The sequence below is a fragment of the Prionailurus viverrinus genome, chromosome B4, assembly GCF_022837055.1.
Source record: "Prionailurus viverrinus isolate Anna chromosome B4, UM_Priviv_1.0, whole genome shotgun sequence".
Taxonomy (NCBI): domain Eukaryota; kingdom Metazoa; phylum Chordata; class Mammalia; order Carnivora; family Felidae; genus Prionailurus; species Prionailurus viverrinus.
The window spans coordinates 62,974,177-62,995,014 of record NC_062567.1 but is presented as its reverse complement, the minus strand read 5'-3'; the positions used below and the strand labels follow the sequence as shown (position 1 = coordinate 62,995,014).

General features: G+C 37.3%; 1 long non-coding RNA gene and 1 pseudogene across 2 annotated transcripts in view; both read right to left on the bottom strand.

Annotated features, from left to right (window-relative positions):
- LOC125171168 (uncharacterized) overlaps window positions 1-20,838 on the bottom strand; it is a 444,287-nt gene that overhangs the window by 72,790 nt on the left and 350,659 nt on the right. The gene's annotated exons all lie outside the window — the stretch shown is intronic.
- On the bottom strand, window positions 2,555-3,302 carry LOC125171167 (40S ribosomal protein S6-like; annotated as a pseudogene).

Here is a 20,838-nt window from a genome sequence, read left to right as displayed (position 1 = left end):
CTATGAACATTGGGGTACAAGTGGCCCTATGCATCAGTGCTCCTGTATCCCTTGGATAAATTCCTAGCAGTGCTATTGCTGGGTCATAGGGTAGGTCTATTTTTAATTTTTTGAGGAACCTCCACACTGCTTTCCAGAGCGGCTGCACCAATTTGCATTCCCACCAACAGTGCAAGAGGGTTCCCGTTTCTCCACATCCTTGCCAGCATCTATAGTCTCCTGATTTGTTCATTTTGGCCACTCTGACTGGCGTGAGGTGATACCTGAGTGTGGTTTTGATTTGTATTTCCCTGATAAGGAGCGACGCTGAACATCTTTTCATGTGCCTGTTGGCCATCCGGATGTCTTCTTTAGAGAAGTGTCTATTCATGTTTTCTGCCCATTTCTTCACTGGGTTATTTGTTTTTCGGGTGTGGAGTTTGGTGAGCTCTTTATAGATTTTGGATACTAGCCCTTTGTCCGATATGTCATTTGCGAATATCTTTTCCCATTCCGTTGGTTGCCTTTTAGTTTTGTTGGTTGTTTCCTTTGCTGTGCAGAAGCTTTTTATCTTCATAAGGTCCCAGTAATTCACTTTTGCTTTTAATTCCCTTGCCTTTGGGGATGTGTCGAGTAAGAGATTGCTACGGCTGAGGTCAGAGAGGTCTTTTCCTGCTTTCTCCTCTAAGGTTTTGATGGTTTCCTGTCTCACATTTAGGTCCTTTATCCATTTTGAGTTTATTTTTGTGAATGGTGTGAGAAAGTGGTCTACAGAATATATTTTTATTATAAACATTTATTATGAAAGTTATCAAGCCTCCAGCAAAGTTACAAGATGTTGCTAAATAGTCGTGTACTCACCACATAGACCTCCCATTAACAATTGTTATATCAACATTTATAATTTATATAAATGATAAGACATTTTTGTCAATATCTATCTGTCCTTTTATCTATCATTAATTCATCTTATTTTCAATGAATTTCAAAGGAACTTGAAGGCATCAACATATTCCTTAAATATTTCAACGTGTAAATTGTTAACTAGAATTCAATATTTGCTAAGGTTTTCTTTTGATATAAAATTTGCATACAATGAAATACACAAACCTTAACTGTACCATTTGCTATGGAGTTTTTTTTTCTAATTTCTCTCCCCCAAGTTTATGGAGGCATCATTTACATATAAAATTTAGCTAGTTTAAGTGTGCAGTTTGAGGTGTTTTGAGAAATGTAAGCCTCACCACAACTAAGATACAGAGCATTCCATCATCCCTAAACATTCCTTCTTGCTCTTTTGCAGTTAATCCTTTCCCCTCACCCTGACCCCAGGCAATTACTCAAAAAAATATTTTAACCAAAATAGCCAATAGTTATACGGCAAACATAATAAAAGTCCATAAACAAACAATACATTAAAAAATATTAACAAAAATAAAAAGCCAACCAAAAAAAAGACAAAATGGACAGATATGAAATTTATAAGAAACATCTAATTAAACAGTGAGAAGATACTCAGTCTTCTTAGTAGGCAGGAAAATAAAAGTTCAAACAATAATAAAGTGTCACTTTTTAACCTATCACAATGTAAAAGCAAAGTCAGTTGTATTTCTAATGTTGAGAAGGGGGAAGTCGTAAAATATGAATTGTTATAGGCCTTTGATAAAATAATCAATCTGGTGATAGCCATTAACATTAAATCTATTTTCTAAGATGGCCTTAATAGTTCCCTCAGTTTGACTGACCTTTATAGACAGGCTTCTTCCTATCTCCTGGTCCCTGACCTCCTTCTTACCATGGCCCTTACAGGATCCGGATGGCCTACGCCACTGAGGTTCTTCCTCTCTTAGAGAGGATTTACTTTAGAAAATCTCTCTTAGAGCATTTACTTTAGAAAATTAGTAACTGTAAATTCTTTCTCCATCCCTTTGAGACGTGAATCCTTTAAAAAGTCTTTTGCCAGTTTCACAACCCAGGCCTATCTTTCTCAAGGACCTGGGAGCCATCCTTTTGAAATGTACTCATCTAGGAAGATAATATCCTCATCCCCTAATGTCTGGGGGGTGGTAGGAGCCTAAATTCAGTGAATGCCTTGCTTCAAGTTGTAAAACTGTGTCCTGTCAGGAAAGTAGGAAGACTGTTTACTTTTCCTTTAGGTAAAGCTAATTAGCCAACAAAGATGGCCTGTGATTTCTTTAGTCTAATCCCAGCTCTTGAAAACTCACTTTGTTTCAGTAGAATTGAGATAACTTAGTTATGTTCTGTCTCCCCTATTGCAATAGCCTTGAATAAAGTTTTCAGCATCCGATTAACTTTGTCCAGTGCAGTTTTTGCTTTGACAGTACACACAGTCTTCAATCTGGCATTCCCATCCCACTGCAGAGTCTGTCCCTTAAAAACAAAAGCATGGAATTTAATTAACAGTGGTTGCCTTGGAATGAATGGAAGAGGATGATAGAAAATAAAGAAAAAGCTATTTATAGAACCATGTTTCTACTGAAAGAGCATACGTAATATGGTCTTTTTTTTTTCTTTTTGATGTCTGATCTTATTTATTTGTTACTCTTAGAAAATCTCATTTTTGACTGGACTCAGGCTTAGAGGTAGAAGCTCTCAGATACCACCTCCATCTCTTGACAATCTGTTCCTGGCATCTTTCCTTGGCTTCTTTCATTTTCTTTGCCAAAAAGTTTAGCATATTCTTCAACCCCTTCCTTATTTTTATTAGTATGCTGTTTCTTCAGAGCAATACACTGATGTTTGTGTCGGAGGACACATGAAGAAACAAGATGCTGGATCTTGGGCATTTTGGTTCTAGGTTTCTTGCCTTCTTAGTTTAGGGGCTTTCTCACAACATACTAGTGGACATCATCTTCTTTAGAAAAGTTTGCCGATTCCTCTCATTCTTTTGGGCCCCAGGTGGCAAGGCACAGTAGTATTAGTGACTCCAGGAATATCCTTCTCACCCCCCCTCTTTTTTTTTACAATAACCAAATTGAGAACTCTGAGATTGGCATCCACAATGCAACCCCAAACAGATCTGCACTTTATTTCTCTAGTTTTCCTTAGTCGGTAGCAGGAATGCCCCTTACTCAGCAGCAGGTGGACATGACCAGGGGTCAAGACACCTGCTTCATGGGGAAGCCTTGCTTGTCATTGCCACCACTTATTTGGACCACATAACCCTTCCATTTTTCATCCAGAGCATCAGCAGCAACTTCTGTGGCCATACCCTTGTTATAAAAGGTATGAGGTTTGTGTTCATCATCCACTTCTATGAGCCTTTGGCAGCCAGTAGCTGAGCAAGAGATGTTCAGCTTCATCCTAAAGCAGTAAGCTTCATCCTTACTGCCTTTGAGGTACCACAAAAAAAGAGCAATATGATCTTTTTTATGTATCTGATGCTGGAAAGAATGTTGAAAAATAAATTGAATGTTCATTAAAATAAAAAAAAATAAAATAATGAAATATAACTTGACTGCCACTCCCCATGGATTTAAATGATTGTGCAGTGCTTCTGCTTTTGAAGTGTTTTTTTACTATAATTTATCATAGGGCTTTTCACATTAAATAATATTAATTTACTTATGTGTCTGTCTCCCTCATTAGCATAGAACACCCTTCTAAGCAGAGAGTATGTCATTTATTTGACTATCTCAAGCTCTTAACACAAAATATAAAATATGTTAAATGGTCAAAATGTGATTGGATTTGAATGAAGTTTATACCACAATAATTTTGGGAAAATATATGAGGACATGAGAGGAATAAGGAGATAAAATAATATCTTTAGAACGTGGTGGGACTGGAGAATTTTTTCAGCATATTGAAGTTGCCTGTACTATAGGGCATAATAATACCTTTTATTCAGTTTAACAAACTTCATATTTGGATGTGTGAGCCCTACTATTCTTTGTCTAAGACATATCCAGGCAACTAAGTTCAGGCCCCTACTCAGGGAATTAATGGTTTCATGGGCATAAAAACATTGACAAAGTAAGCCTAATAAGTGCAATGCTAGAAGTAGCTATCAGGATATTGCATTAAAATGAGATAACACATGTGAAAACACTCTATAAGATCTATAGAATCCTATGTATTTTAGGCTTTTCACAGTATTATAGTCAGTTGTATATATTTCTAATCTCCTCTGTTAAAATATAAATGTGACTAGCCAGTCACTGTGTCTTAATTCTGTTTCCTCTTCCATGACTAGCACAGTTTCCTTGTGTAGGAGGCATCCCAAAATTCTCTGTTAACTGAAGGCACAGATGAACACATAAGTGAATTAATGACTGATTGCCTTTCATTGAGCAGTGGTTTTCAAATAGTAATATATATCAGATAAGCCTGCAGAGATTTTGATTTAGTTGATCTGGTAGTAAGGGCCAAGAAATCTATGTTTAGCACTTAAATTAATTCTGATGTAGCTGGCATGCAGACCATCCAGTGAGAAGTTCTGGCAAAGAGTGTAGAGTTTTGGCCCACTTCATTATCTTCTTTGGTTTTGAAAGCAAAGATATAGTCAAAATTTTGTCTTTCCAGGGCTGAGCCTCCATCAGCCTTACAGGTAGAATTTTTAAAAAGCATAGCTGATTTATGTGTCAGAGAGAAATTACAGTCTGCTTCTATCTTTCCTCTAGAAGCAAAGAAATCAAGGTTTAGATTCTGTCCTCCTTTTTAAGGCACCAACATTTTAATGCAGATAAAAATCTGATAAGGGGAGGGGTCAAGATGGAGAAAGAGCATGGAAGTTTTTTTTGCATCTCTCATCCCTGAAATGCAACCAGATTAACACTAAGCCATCTTGCACACCTAGAAAACTAATTTGAGGATTAACACAACAATCTGCACAACTTGAACCACAGAACTTGGCAGGTACGCAGCACAGAGAGGTGAAATGGGGGAGAGAGAAGCCGCGGAGAGCAGGGAGCTGGTTTTGCTTGCAGAGAGAGGACAGAGATGGGGGGCAGGTGGAGAATATGGGAAACACACCCCCCCAAAAAGCAGCAGGGGAGAAAAAGAAAAAGTGGAAACAGTCACGAGGGTCTGAACAAAAAAGGGAGAAAGGAGAAAGGAGAGAGTTTAAATTCCATTAAGACTCTATAAACAGGGACAGTGCAGAGTCTGAAACTCCGCAGCTGGATACCTGGCGGTGCTCTGGTGGGAAGGGCGAATCCCCAAGAGCAGAAAGTGAGGTCTGAGGGGTCTACAGGCCACAAGGTGAGTGGCAGTTCCCCTGCTGGGAGGACATTTGATAGAGGCTGTGCAGCCACCCCATCCACAAAGGTCCCAGTGGATCCCAGAAAACAACCACATTCACTGGTGTTGGAACAAGGGTGTTAAAAGTTAAGCCTGGCGCCAGGTGTGTGTTGTGATTTACCATAATCCCTGAAACACTGCTGATACAAGATTGCATGAACTTTCTCTAGGGTGGGCTGGCACCCAGCCAGGGTCTCTGGGCATCAGCAGCAGCACAGTCTCGAGAACGTTCCTGGAGGCAGGCCGGCACCAGCCATTGCTCAGCAACACCCTCCCCCAGAGGGTCTGAGCGGGTCAAATCCCCAGTCCCTCAGAAGTGAGGGACATCTCACAGCCGCATCTGAGATAGAACTCAGGAGGGAGGTGCCACCTGGCAACTTGATGGATTGGTCATGGACAGTGTAAAAGCGGGGAAAGGAAGAAAGCCAGAGACAAAGGGGGTGCTTGATTACTGGTCGGGGAGAGCACAGAGTTCTGACACTAGAGACTGGGTATCTAGGTGACGCCATTTTCACCCCTCCAGTGCATGCACATGCACCCCTATAGGAGCCACAACAATCCACCCCAGGAAGCTAAGCAGCGCCATCTAGTGGAGATTGGAGCCATTACACTAAGCCCTGCCCAACTGAGCCCAACTGTCCCGCTCTTGAGGAACATGACAAGTCTCTCTGCCTACTTAGTTTATGGACTATAAAGTGCTTCATGGTTTGACTTCTACAGGAAACTGGATGTAATTTCAATTGTATTTCATTCTGTTTGCTGGTCCTTTCATTCAATTTTTTTTTCCTTTTCTTTTCTTATTCTTAAATACAGGAAAAAAAAGTATTTTTATTTTCCATTGTTATTAAAAAGATTTTTCTTTAATATTTTTTCTACCATAGTTTTTACTTTTTTATAAGTTTTTAAAATTCTATTTTACTTTCATCATTTAATTTTATTCTATTGTATTCATTTTTTCAAATTTTCAAATGTTTCCCTTTCCCCCCCTTTCCCCCTTTATTTCTTTTATTATCTTTACTTTTTTTCTCCAATCTATCAAGCTTCTTTCAACAACCAGACCAAAACACACCTAGAATCTGACATTCTTTATATGATTTCTTTGTGTTGTTTTTAATTTTTTAATTGTGTGTGTGTGTTTACTCTATTGACTCCTTTTCTTCCTTCAAAATGATGAAAGAAGGAATTCACCCCAAAAGAAAGAGCAGAAAGAAATGACAGCCAGGGACTTAATCAACACAGATACAAGCAAGATGTCTGAACCATAAACTGGAATCACAGTAATAAGAATACTAGCTGGGGTTGAAAATAGATTAGAATCCCTTTCTGCGGAGATAAGAGAAGTAAAAGCTAGTCAGGATGAAATAAAAAATGCTATAACTGAGCTGCAATCTCAAAAGGGTGCCACGATAGCAAGGATGGATGAGGCAGAGCGTGAATGGATGATATAGAGGACAAACTAACAGAGAATAATGAAGCAGAAAAAAGGAGGGAGACTAAGACAAAAGATCATGAAATAAGAATTAGAGAACTCAGTGACTCATTAAAAAGGAATAACATTGGAATCATAGGGGCCCCAGAGGAGGAAGAGAGAAAAAGGGGTAGAAAACTTATGGGAGCATATCATAGTGCAAAACTTTCCCAACCTGGGGAAAGACACAGACATCAAAATCTAGGAAGCACAGAGAAATCACATTAGCTTAGATAAAAAAATGACCATCAACAAGGCATATCATAGTCAAATTCAGAAAATACTCTGGCAAGGAGAGAATCATGAAAGCAGCAAGGGAAAAAACTCCTTAACCTACAAGGGAAGACAGGTCAGATTCGCAGCAGACCTATCCACAGAAACTTGGCAGGCCACAAAGGAGTGGCAGGATATATTCAGTGTGCTCAATCGGAAACATATGCAGCCAAGAATTCTTTATCCAGTAAGGCTATCACTGAAAATAGAAGGAGAGACAAGAAGTTTTCCAGGCCAACAAAAATTAAAGGAGTTTGTGACCACTAAACCAGCCCTGCAAGAAATTTTAAGGGGGATTCTCTGAGGGGAGAAAAGATGAAAAAAAAAAGACCAAAAGCAACAAAGACTAGAAAGGACCAGAGTACACCATCAGAAACCCCAACTCTATGGGCAACAAAATGGAAATAAATTCATGTCTTTCAGTACTCACTCTCAATGTCAATGGTCTAAATGCTCCAATCAAAATACAGAGGGTAACATAAAGGATAAGAAAACAAGATCTATCTATATGCTATTTACAAGAGACCCATTTTAGATCCAACGACACCTAAAGATTGAAAATAAGGGGATGGAGAACCATCTATCATGCTAATGGTTGCCAAAAGAAAGCTGGAGTAGCCACACTTATGTCATACAATCTAGATTTTAAAATAAAGACTGTAAAAAGAGATGTAGAAGTGCATTATATCCTAATCAAGGGGTCTTTCCACCAAGAAGATCTAACAATTGTAGACTTTTATGCTCCAAACGGGAATTCACCCAAATACATAAATCAATTAATCACAAACATAAAGAAACTCATCAATAATAACACCATAATAGTAGGGGACTTCAACATGCCACTTACAACAATGGACAGATCATCTAAACAGAAAATCAACAGGGAAACAATGGCTTTGAATGACACACTGGACTGGATGGACTTAACAGATATATTCAGAACATTTCATCCTAAAGCAGCAGAATACACATTCTTCTCAAGTGCACATGGCACATTCTCCAGAATAGATCACATACTAGGACACAAATCAGCCCTCAACAAATACAAAAAGATGGAGATAATACCGTGCATAATTTTAGACCACAATGCTATGAAACTCGAAATCAACCAGAAGAAACATTTTGGATAGATAAATATTTGGAGTCTAAGGAAAATCCTACTAAAGAATGTGGGCAAAACAAGAAGTTAAAGAGAAGATTAAAAAGTACATGGAAGCCAATGAAAATGATAACAAACCAGCCCAAAACCTCTGGTACACAGCAAAGATGGTCATAAGAGGGAAGTATATAGCAATCCAGGCCTTCCTAGAGAAGGATGAAGGTCTCAGATACACCACCTAAATTTACACCTCAAAGAGCTGGAAAAGGAAGAGCAAATAAAACCCAAAACCAGCAGAAGACCGGAAATAATAAAGATCAGACAGAAACCAATGCTATCGAAACAAACAAACAAATAAACAAACAGTAGGACAGATCAATGAAACCAGGAGCTGGCTCTTGGAAAGAATTAGCAAAATGGACAAACCCCGAGCCAGTTTGAACAAAAAGAAAAATGAAAGGACCCAAGTAAATAAATTAAAGAATGAAAGAGGACAGATCACAACTAACCCTGCAGAAATACAACCAATAATAAGAGAATATTATGAGCAATTATATGCCAATAAATGGGCAATCTGGAAGAAATGGACAAATTCCTAGAAACATATAAACTACCAAAACTGAAACAGGAAGAAATAGAAAATTTGAACAGACCAATCCATCCAAATCGTCCAGGAGGAAGTCAAGCTTTCATTCTTTGCAGATGACATGATACTCTATATGGAAAACTCAAAGGACTCCACCAAAAAACTTCCAGAACAGATCCATGAATTCAGCAAAGTTGCAAGATATAAAATTGATGTGCAGAAATCAGTTGCATTCCTATACACCAACAATGAAGCAACAGAAAGAGAAATCAAGGAATCAATCCCATTTACAATTGCACCCAAACCAATAAAATACCTAGGAATAAACCTAACCAAAGAGGTGAAAAATCTATACACTAAAAACTATAGAAACCTTATGAAAGAAATTGAAGAAGACACAAAGAAATGGAAAAACATCCATCCTCTTGGATTGGAAGAACAAACATTGTTAAAATGTCGATACGACCCAAAGCAATCTACGCATTCAATGCAATCCCTATCAAAATAACACGAGCATTCTTCACAGAGCTAGAACAAACAGTCCTAAAATTTGGATGGAATCAGAAAAGACCCCAAATTGCCAAAGCAATCTTGAAAAAGAAAACCAAAGCAGGACGCATCACAATCCCGGACATCAAGACGTATTACAAACCTGTCATCATCAAGACAGTATGGTACTGGCACAAAAACAGACACTCAGATCAATGGAACAGAATAGAGAACCGTGAAGTGGACCCGCAAATGTATGGCCAACTAATTTTGCCAAAGCAGGAAAGAATATCCAATGGAATAAAGACAGTCTCTTTAGCAAGTGGTGCTGGGAACTTGGACAGTGACATGCAGAAGAATGAACCTGGACCACTTTCTTACACCATACACAAAAATAAACTCAAAATGGATGTAAGACCTAAAGGTAAGACAGGAAGCCATCAAAATCCTCGAGGAGAAAGCAGGGAAAAACCTCTTTGATCTTGGGCACACGCACTTCTTACTCAACACGTCTCTGGAGGCAAGGAAAACAAAAGAAAAACAAACTATTTGAACCTCATCAAAATAAAAATCTTCTGCACAGTGAAGGAAACAATCAGCAAAATTAAAAGGCAACCGAGGGGCGCCTGGGTGGCGCAGTCGGTTAAGCGTCCGACTTCAGCCAGGTCACGATCTCACGGTCCGTGAGTTCGAGCCCCGCGTCGGGCTCTGGGCTGATGGCTCAGAGCCTGGAGCCTGTTTCCGATTCTGGGTCTCCCTCTCTCTCTGCCCCTCCCCCGTTCATGCTTTGTCTCTCTCTGTCCCAAAAATAAATAAACGTTGAAAAAAAAAATGTTTAAAAAAAAAAAAAAAAGGCAACCGACAGAATGGGAGAAGATATTTGCAAACGACATATCATGCAAAGGTTTAATATCCAAAATTTATAAAGAACTTATCAAACTCAACACCCAAAGAACAAATAATCCAGTGAAGAAATGGGCAAAAGACATGAATAGACACTTCTCCAAGGAAGATATCCAGATAGCCAACTGACACATGAAAAAATTCTCATCACTCATCATCAGGGAAATACAAATCAAAACCACAAGGAGATACCACCTCACCTCTGTCAGAATGGCTAACATTAACAATTCAGGCAACCACAGATGTTGGTGAGGATGCAGAGAAAGAGAATCACTTTTGCATTGCTGGTGGGAATGCAAACTGGTGCAGCCACTCTGCAAAACCGTATGCACGTTCCTCAAATATTAAAAGTAGATCTACCCTATGACCCAGCAATTGCACTACTAGGTATTTACCCAAGGGATACAGGTGTGCTATTTTGAATGGGCACATGCACCCCAATGTTTATAGCAGCACTATCGACAATAGCCAAAGTATGGAAAGAGCCCAAATGTCCATCAACAGATGAATGAATAAAGAAGGTGGTGTGTGTGTGTGTGTGTGTGTGTGTGTGTGTGTGTGTGTACACACACTGGAGTATTACTTGGCAATCAAAAAGAATGAAATCTTGCCATTTGCAACTACGTGCATGGAACTGGAGGATATTATGCTAAGCAAAATTAGTCAGAGAAAGACAAATATCATATGACTTCCCTCATATGAGGAATTTAAGATACTCAACAGGTGAAAATAAGGGAAGGGAAGCAAAAATAAAATAAAAACAGGCAGGGGGACAAAACATTAGAGACTTTGAAGTATAGGGAACAAACAGAGGGTTGCTGGAGGGGTTGGGGGAGGGGTATGGGCCAATGGGAAAGGGGCATTAAAGAATATACTCCTGAAATCATTGTTGCACTGTATGCTAACTAACTTAGGTGTAAATTAAACAATAAGTAAATAAACTTAAAAAAATAAAAGAAAATCAAAAATAATCATGAGTAATCGGTGCCCTAGCTCCTCCACTCTTTTTCTCCAGTTGTAACTGCCCAATTGGAGTACATCTACAATATATGTTGGTACATTCTACAAATCATGTGTAATGTATATTCTGAACTTTAGAAAATAATTGATTCTATAGCCTTCTAGATTACCAAAGATCTCAGAGCCTCAAACCATATTATAACATAGGTTCTGACACCAAAGGTAAAGATTATTTTATGTTTTACAGAGGGGAATGTCAGTTTTGATAGCTGTATTCGCTAGCTACATTTTCTGGTTTCAGCTTTTCCAGCTCTTGTTAAATAAAGGCTATCTAACTTGGTTTTTCCATCTCACCATTTAATATGGTGATTTGAATTTCTTTTTAGCTACTTATTTAGGCTGTATACTACACAGTTAATGGAATTTGTCTGCCAGTTTCACACTGGGAGCTTTTGAAGAAATAAGATAATTTGAATTTTACTTTTTATATCCTCCTGGAAACCGGAGAAAAATATCAGTCTAGAGCCCAAAAGAAGGTGCTCCCCCTAAAAACCTGGAAACCTAAAGAGCCCATTTTGTAAGGGAAAATCAATAAGGAATAACCCCACCCACATCTGCACTCTTAAGAGACTGCTGGGTAAAGCAACGCTCTTGAACCTTAAAGCTTAACAGAGGCAAAAGAAAAACTGCTGAAACAGATTAGTCCTCATCTGACTTTACAGCACAGATTTCTTCCTGATGTGACCCAAAATCCCAGGTTGAAAATTTAGAGTAAGCTGGAAGTTACTTTGACCATGGTCTTGCTAGAAGCCAAGCCAATTGTTCTCTCAAGCAAGCAACCTTCATTTCAGGCCATCAAAATTTTCCCAAGGACCAATATTAAGAGGCATATTGAGTCATTTTGTCCACTTTGGACAAAGTGTGGAATGGCATGGGAATTTAACCTTATTAGTAACATTTTTCTTCCACTCAGATAAATAATGGTGATTATGTGTGATCTCAATTCACTCTACATCATGACTCAAAAAGTAACCATTGACTAAATGAAAAAAATAAACTTTTCTACCAAGGGATATTACTAATAAACAGGAGAAAAATATCATGGACTTAACTCTCATGTACATACCACATGTATATTATATAAACTTTACATATTAAGGATTTCCCATCTACAAATTAAATTATCTGCTGGGAAATCATGAAATAATTTGATGATCCATGTTGAATGACTCACAATACTGAGATGCTGTTCTATTATTTAATAAACGTATTTTGTGTGTGGTTTGTTTTGCTTTGCCTTGACTATTGTTATTTATAATTTTTTAGACTAGCTTTCAAGCTTCTCTCCAAGAGTATAATTGGGTCATTTTTGCTATAAAAGTACGATTTTGAATGATGCTTCCAGTTTGTGTTGCTTCACTCAAAATTCATTCAATTTATAGTAAAAATTGGTAATTGAATTTTTCCTTAAAAAGTCAATTGTTTATCAAAGTAGTAACTACACTTATTTTTAAGTTGATAGAAAGCCTTCAATTCTAATTATTGTAGACAAAATGTTACATTTTTCAGCTTTTTAGAGACTAAGGCAAAAGGATAATTACTCTAATACAATCTAGGTTTAATACATTGTCATCTTTATTATATTCAACTTTTACTTTTCCAGCTGTTTGTAATAATCCCTCACAATCCCAGACTTGCTTGTGCTTGTACATACAAACTCATATTTTTAAATTTTTAACAGGGCTGTTTAATATTGTTTCTGACATTAATTTTTGTTTCTGTCAGAGCACACATGGTTACCCATTTTTTCTGGCCTTACTTGCAAATAGATATAGTCAGGTAACTAATTTCTGCCTAATGGCACATGAGCAAGTATAATGTATAATTTGGGGGGACGTGTCCTTTAAATGAAGTTACTCTCTTTCCTCCCATGCCCTGCCCACCTCCTCTATCACACTCTGGGAGCCAGAATTGAGACATTATGGTGATAAGTCACTTTTCACCATAATGATGAGGATGACAACCTATGAAATGGGGAAGCTCTCCAGAGAGAACCTGGGCCCTCAGATGACCTCACAGGCAGAGCTTTCATACCTCCCTGGAATGTTCGACCAGGTAAGAATTTTACCGAAAAGAGGAAAAAAACCCTTTTAACTCTATGTAAGTCAATGCCATTTGTTTTCATCTAAAATAGCAGAGTCAATATCCTAATACACAATTTGTCTATTTATGTTATTATTTTAACATTTTTATTTCTATGAGCAACTCTCAAGCCATTAATCTATTATCTCCATTGAGGATATAACACAACACTTAATTATAAGAAAAAAATCAAATTTAACAAAATACTACAAAATAGACAAGTGAGAAAAAATACACAGTTGTATTTTTATACAACGACACACTTGTATACAGTATTCATTATAAGACACTGAAGATTCCAACTGTACTTGCTTTATTGTGCATAAATAATCTTTATTCATGAAAATCACATATAAAGGGCTTCCAAAAAAGGCACGATTACTGTTATATATTTAAAGTTTGTGACATGTGTGTGAATACAATATCTATAATATTTTTTTTCCTTTGAAAACTGCCACTCTTTTCCAAACCTTTGACTGGTGGTTAGGAACTAGCATAATTTGAGGACCACGCTTTGAAAAGCACTGGTCTATGATTTTTAGGTTGAGTTTCTATTTGTGAATTTCCATTGCATAGTTGATTTACTTTATTCATACTTAGATAATGAGTGATTATCAAATATTTGTGGCAATTATGACATTTAAAAGCAAACTGAGAAAATATGTATCTGATAAAGGAAGGGATCTAGTGGACAATTTCTTTATAATTTTCCATATTTACTGAGACTGAAAACTGACATCTGACAGCCAACTATACAGGGCAGATATTTATCTTCAGGCAACAGAATTTAAAAGTTTTGAATGTGCCGGTCGTCGGATAGGATCACATTCTCTTGTTCTGTTATGTGCTTATCTACTCCCTATATCCAACTTGGATTCTCCATGATATATGTTACCATTCTGGCCCTTAAAGTCAGAATTTGGGATACCTGATCTCTACTATGTGTATACATTATGTGTGAGTGTCAGAGCCTGGGATATATTCGTGTGTGTGTGTGTTTGTGTGTGTGTGTGTGTGTGTGTGTGTGTGTGTGTGTGCGCGCGCGCGCGCGTGCGCAGGGAGCAGGGAGAGGGAGGAGAGTGAGAAAGAGAATTAGAGAAAGAGACAGAAAGAGGCCAGAAATCACATAAGTGCCTGCACCTGGCAGCCACCACACCCTGGAGGAAAATACAGTAAAAGCTTAGTTTGTGAGCATAATTCATTCTGGAAACATGCTTGTAATCCAAAGCACTTGTATATCAAAGTGAATTCCCCACAAGAAATAATGGAAACTCCGATGATTCGTTCCACAACCCAAAAGTATTTATATAAAAATGATTACAATTCTGTAATATAATACGAAATAATAAAGAAAGTACAAAACATAAAGAAAAATAAATTAACCTGCATTTACACTACTATCTATTGGCTCAATGTAATCTTTTTCTTCTACAACTTTAACAAGGAAACTATCCAATGACCTAGAATGAAGCAAAGCATTCCTAAGCTTACTCTTGTATGGAAAAGCAAAGACTGTCCATAGGTGCTTTGAAGTGACAAAAAATACACTAGTGCCAGTTGTGGGCACCTTTCAACATTCTGAAAAATCACTGATTTCTGCCAAACACCGTGGCCCAAGACCAAATATTCAAGCATGGGAGAAGATCACCCACAACTATGCAGCGAAAGAGAGAGAGAAAGAAAGAGGGAGACAGAAAGAGAGAGAGAGAGAGAAGAACCATTGGCTCAGTTTTGATCACACGACATTCAGTGTCATATTGTCACATACTACTTGTATTAGAAGACATCGCTGGTTTATCAAGTTAAAATTTATTGGAAATGCTTGATTGTCTTGTGAAACACTTGCAGAACAAGTTATTCACAATTCAAGTAACTATATTTGCTTTCTCTGTCATTTTCATGTACAATACAGAATTGCAAAAGTTCCAAGCTGCCTCAAAACATTATTTCTGTTGTTTTTTATTTCTACTCATAGATGGAGAAAGCCAAGTTGGTGCAGTATGAATATAAACCAGTGAGGGCACATACCAATAGAGCTTTGTGGATATAAGCAGTATTTAATTTCCTTTAATTCTAGTGTGCCTAGGTGGCTCAGTCGGTTAAATGTCTGACTTAGGCTTGCGTCATTACCTCACAGTTTGCGAGTTCAAGCCCTGCATCAGGTTCTGCAGTGACAGTTCAGAGCCTGGAGCCTGCTTCAGATTCTGTGTCTCCCCCTCTCTCTCTCTGCACTGCCCCGCTTATTCTCTCTCTCTCCAAAATAAATAGACTTTAAAAACTAAATAAAAATAATAAAACTATTAATCTCCTTTAATTCATCTCACTGTCCAGTGAGGCTAGGGGTTATTTAAGGTAGCCTGTAAAGGCAAAAGAGAACAATGAGTTTCTGTAAAGCATGACAATGGTTTTTGCTTTGGAAGCCAGTGATAGGCAAAGCTGGTGTGTATTCAGGACTTACAATGAGTTGGATTCTAGTGGTGTAATTGAAGAAGCAACAGACATGCAAGGAATCATTAATATGATCCATTACTGAGATTATGAAAAGAAAAACTGGCCTCCAAAGGACTTAAAGAACTCGTTTTCTGTCTAGACTTTTGCACAAGATGTGATGGCAGGGCCAAAGGATTTACCAAAGGTAAATGCACAAGGTAAATAGGGCTCTATTCTCAATTCCTAATACTGGCAAGAAACCATTACTCTTCTACTGTAGTATAAATAATATGACTTCTTTTACATTTAGGTCATGTAGTCATACTTCCTGCATCCTTCAATACTGCTATCATTTACAAGCCCACCACCAAAACTATTTTCATCTATTCATCAATGACTTTGGAATCTCACTTAATGTTGTTCATTTCTGTTCTCAAATTCTATTGGTAGTCTAGTGGTTAATTATCTATCCATACTCTAAGTTCATAGTTCTGTGACTCCAAAAGCATTCACCTCCACTTTACCATAGTAGCTTATGCTCATAGACACACTCTTGTCATCACTAACATCCATTTTATATTTGAAAAGTGAAAAATGACCATATTTATGGTCATATCACTTTCTTATTCCAATTTGACTCCAACAAGTCCTATGATCTTCATTCCTCTATTGTCTTCTCAACACTTAGGTCTCTGCCCCTTATTCTATCTAATCTGAACCACACAACCCACCACTCCAACCAGTCTAGTGCCAGTGCCCTGAGGGCCTTTGCCTCCTAGCTGGATCCCACCCTTCAAGCCTTCCTCTGTCTTCTTCTGCCCAGGCTTCCAAACAATATTGGAGAAAGATCAAGACTGGAAATGCTACAAATGATCTGATTCCCATTTAAGCTCAGCTTTGCCTTTAGTATTGCTTAACAGTATGTTTATGTGTCCCTAAGAAGGTGCTTCTGTGATTGCTTAAAACAAATATTTCAAATATTCATCATTCTCTGCAATTTCCTAATTCCAACATACTGCCTCCCTAATGTATCCAAAATGAATACATATTACTTTATAGTTACAAAAACTATTCTACAAAAGGGATATTTGTGCATGTGGTATTTTCTCCAAGGTCCTTCATGTCGGCAAATATGTAGTTTTCATAAGGAAATAGTTTTTGAATGTAGATGGGGAGTTAGCCATTGTTCCCTCATCTGAGATTTCCCCAGAGAAGACTAACCTGTTTAGTCCTTCGGTATATTGAAGATTCAACTATATCTTTACTCCAGAGAAATGTTTGTTTATCGAAGTATCTCAGGGTCTACCAGACCAAGTAGCTCACAGTTAACAATGTGTTATTGTCTTAGTTTGCTTTCTATTAATTATTTCTTATATATTCACTGTGGAAAGAGGGAGCCAATTTTCATCTATCATTTTAATAACCACAGTGCATATGTACTCAGAATAAAAGATAACAAAATTAATCATACTCTCTTTCGTTGTTTGGCATCTACTTTTGCAGCAAGAAAGAGAAACTTATTAAGCAAATTTAAATAAAAGTGAAATTTTCTTTTTTATTGGAAGCAGACAAAGGATTCAATTGTGAGAAGTTTAGTCAGACAACAGGGGAAGTAAATTAATCAAATGACAATTCCCTCCAGGATTATTTTCTTCCTTGGGGGCTACTTGTTATCTCATCCCTGTTAAATGTCTGTTTCTGTTTCTAAGAAACAGAAGGAGAAGTATAATAGTATCATTTAAGTAAATTAAAGATACACGAACATAAAGTAGCAGCAGTCATTTTCCAATAACATAATCACATAAAAAGATGAATATTTAAGAAATTAAGATGATTGTCCATGGTGGTGAGAAGATTAAGCATGAAGAATGGAGATGAAAGAAAATCAAGCAATCAGGCAAGAGAGGGAACTTTCCCCACCTAAAGATTAATACGTGCCATAAACCAAGGAGCATAATGAACTCATTTCTCCATCTGATGTCAAATAAGCTAATAACAAAAGTAGAAAAACAAAGAAGTGGAGGTGTGACTTACACACATTACTAAGCTATTTCCAGGAGAGCCTAGGACATACATGTTTAGAGGCTTGCTTTGAAGTTCCTGTGGAACATTCATGTGATCTGTTTGCCCCGTTCCTTTTTCTTTCTGAGATGGAGAGATCTCTTCTAACCTTTTTAGTTAATCCATTTTATTTTTAGCTAATCCCTTTGCCTTTGTCCTTTCTTTCCCTCATTTATCAGTTCTATTAAAGCCTAGTAACTATGGCTGGTTCCATTAATCACCAAGTTTGGAATTTGAACCACACATAAAACTATAATTGCTAAATTTTGAAACACATTTACCTCAAGGATTTTAGGTAAAACTATTATAGACCTATAACTACTCAGTGAATTGAATCTTTTATCATTATGTAGTGACCTTTTTGATGCCTAGCTTGTCTTAGAACTAATATAGCCACCCCAGATTTCTTCTGGCTAATATTTACCATGTATATCATTTTCTATTCTTTCAGACTTTCCCAAGTTTTTTTTCTATTAAAAAAATGTTTATTTATTTATCTTTGAGAGAGGAGTGTGAGTAGGGGAGGGGCAGAGAGAGGGAGACAGAGAATCCTAAGCAGCCTCCTGCCATGGCAAAGCCTGATGTGGGGCTTGCACTCAAGAACCATGAGGTCATTACCTGAGCCAAAGTCGGACACTCAACTGACTGAGCCACCCAGGCCCCACCCCCATTTTTTAAAACTGTGTCTTTTATAGACAAGATAGATCAGGCTTTTTTTTTATGTCCAATCTGAAAATTTCATGTCTTTTAACTGGCTAAAGTCTATTTACACATATTGTAATTTTAATTTTACAAATAATTCAACTACTAATTACATTTAATTTGTTAGTAACTAAGGTATTATTATTTTGTTACTTACGATCGATTTATTAAATTTAATTAGTATTAATTTAATTACTAGATTTTACTTCCATTCTTGAAAAAAATACTACTGTATTAGTCAGGGCTGAAAATCACAACTGACTTCAAGTTAAAGTTTTGTCTTCTTCTAATCAGGTAATCTCTTGTTTAGCTAAATTTCTTGACAAGCTGCATATACAAAAAAGTTCAGATCTCAAAGCATGATTTGCAAAAACAGTGTAAGTCAGAGATATTTTGCTTTTCTGAAAAATTAGGGGATGATAATGGAAATGGGATGAGGAAGAAAGAGAAAGAAGAGACACATTGGGCTCTGAAAATGTTCTGGCATGTGAGGGTGCTACATTTTATTTAATGTCAGGAGGAAAGGCCTAACTGTAGAGATAAACTTCTTTTTTTTAATTTTTTAATGTTTTTATTTATTTTTGAGAGACAGAGCGAGTGGGAGAGGGGCAGAGAGTGAGGGAGTCACAGAATATGAAGCAGGCTCCAGGCTCTGAGCTGTCAGCACAGAGCCCAACGTGGGGCTCGAACTCACAAGCTGTGAGATCATGACCTGAGCCGAAGTTGGGTGCTCAACCAACTGAGCCACCTAGGCACTCTAAGAGATAAACTTCTTTTAAAGGAATGAGGAAGCTGGCTATCAAGGAACTAGAGGGAAGAGCATTTTGGGCATAGAAAACAGCAAATGCAAAGTCTAAAGCGGGGGGAATGTACTTGGGATCTTCAAGAAACAACATATAGGCCAGTGAAGCTGGGGTTGGCAAGTAATGGGATGAGGATTCAGAGACTGTCAAAGAAGTAACCGGGAATCTGATCACATAGGGGTTTAGTGGCTGTTGGCTTCTGTGCTTAGTGAGCTAAAAGCCACTGGAGAATTTTAAGCAGAAAAGCGACAGGTTATGTTTCGACAGGATCAGTCTGGCTGCTGGTTGAGAATAGACTGAAAACAAAGGCAGGAAGCCCAGCAAGAGGTCTTGGAACAGAGTGGCGAAGCAATGTTTGGAAACGGACACAGTTCAAACATATTCAGAAAGTAGAGCTCATAGGATTTGCTAATGGACCAAAGGTCCATTGCTAAGGAGAGCAACCTGAAAAATGGAGTTGGAGTTTCCATATGCCAAATTTCATGTATTCTTTGAGTTCTGGAATGTGTATGCATATACATACATGTGTGTATATATATATATATATATATATATATATATATATATATATACACACACACATATATATACATATATACATGTATATATGTATATATGTATACATATATATATGTATACACACACACACACATATACACCTATATATTCCACATCTGGGTTAATATGAATAAGGCAGAACAGCAGCAGCATGGGAAGTTGAAATGAGACAAAAAAAATCCATGGAAGAGAAAACACAAGAGGTGGCCAAGAAAAGGGAAGGCTTTAGGATTCACTGAAATGCCATAGAGGATATAGGGCTTCTCAAGGATTGTGAGATGGGGATTATAAATTTTATTTATAGTATCAAAGAACACTGTGACTTCAGTGGATATTTATAGCTTATATATGAGAACTTTCTAGTAACAGCCTAGTATATATATGGGTAACTTAAATCTGAATGGTTTTTGCCACAGTATGGATAAATATTTGTATTTTCATTTTTTTAGAAAAGAAAAACTAAGTTGCAAATACCATTTATAAGTCATTCATTACTGAATCCAAATATATATTCAAATTTTCTCCTCAGACTTTCATCTTTAATGCTCTGCAATCCTTTTCATCCTGTATTCTTTATGCATGAATTATGTATTTTACAATATGATTCTGCCACAGCCTCCTGTTTATTTGAAAAAAATGAAAAAATAACAACAGCAGTAATAATTTGAAACACAAATATAATACTTGCATCTATCAACAAATGCCTTCTGAGATCCTATTGTGTTCTTTTACTGAATGGAAAATAGTATAATAAAAAAATTAGTCCAAGGATTTTGAAAGGAGTGCAAGTCCATAAAATTTTAATAGGCATTTCAACTAGTTAATTTAAAATAAGGGCATGAATTAAGAGCAAGAACTGAGTCCATTCTCCCCTCTCCCCCACTTCCCACCAAATAAGTTTGTTTTTATTAAACTGTTGGCACAATTTTACCCCAAGGCTCCTCTTAATGAAATCCTCTTCGGCCAAAGTTTCTTTTCTAAACAGACAATCTGTTCTCTCTGTGATGATAACGAGAGGCCACCCTGTTGGAGGTTGGCTAGAAACGTCATTTATTCTCACACAGAAGGTTGACTAGTCTCCTTCGGAAACACCATGATGTCTCAAATTACAAAGTGCCAGACC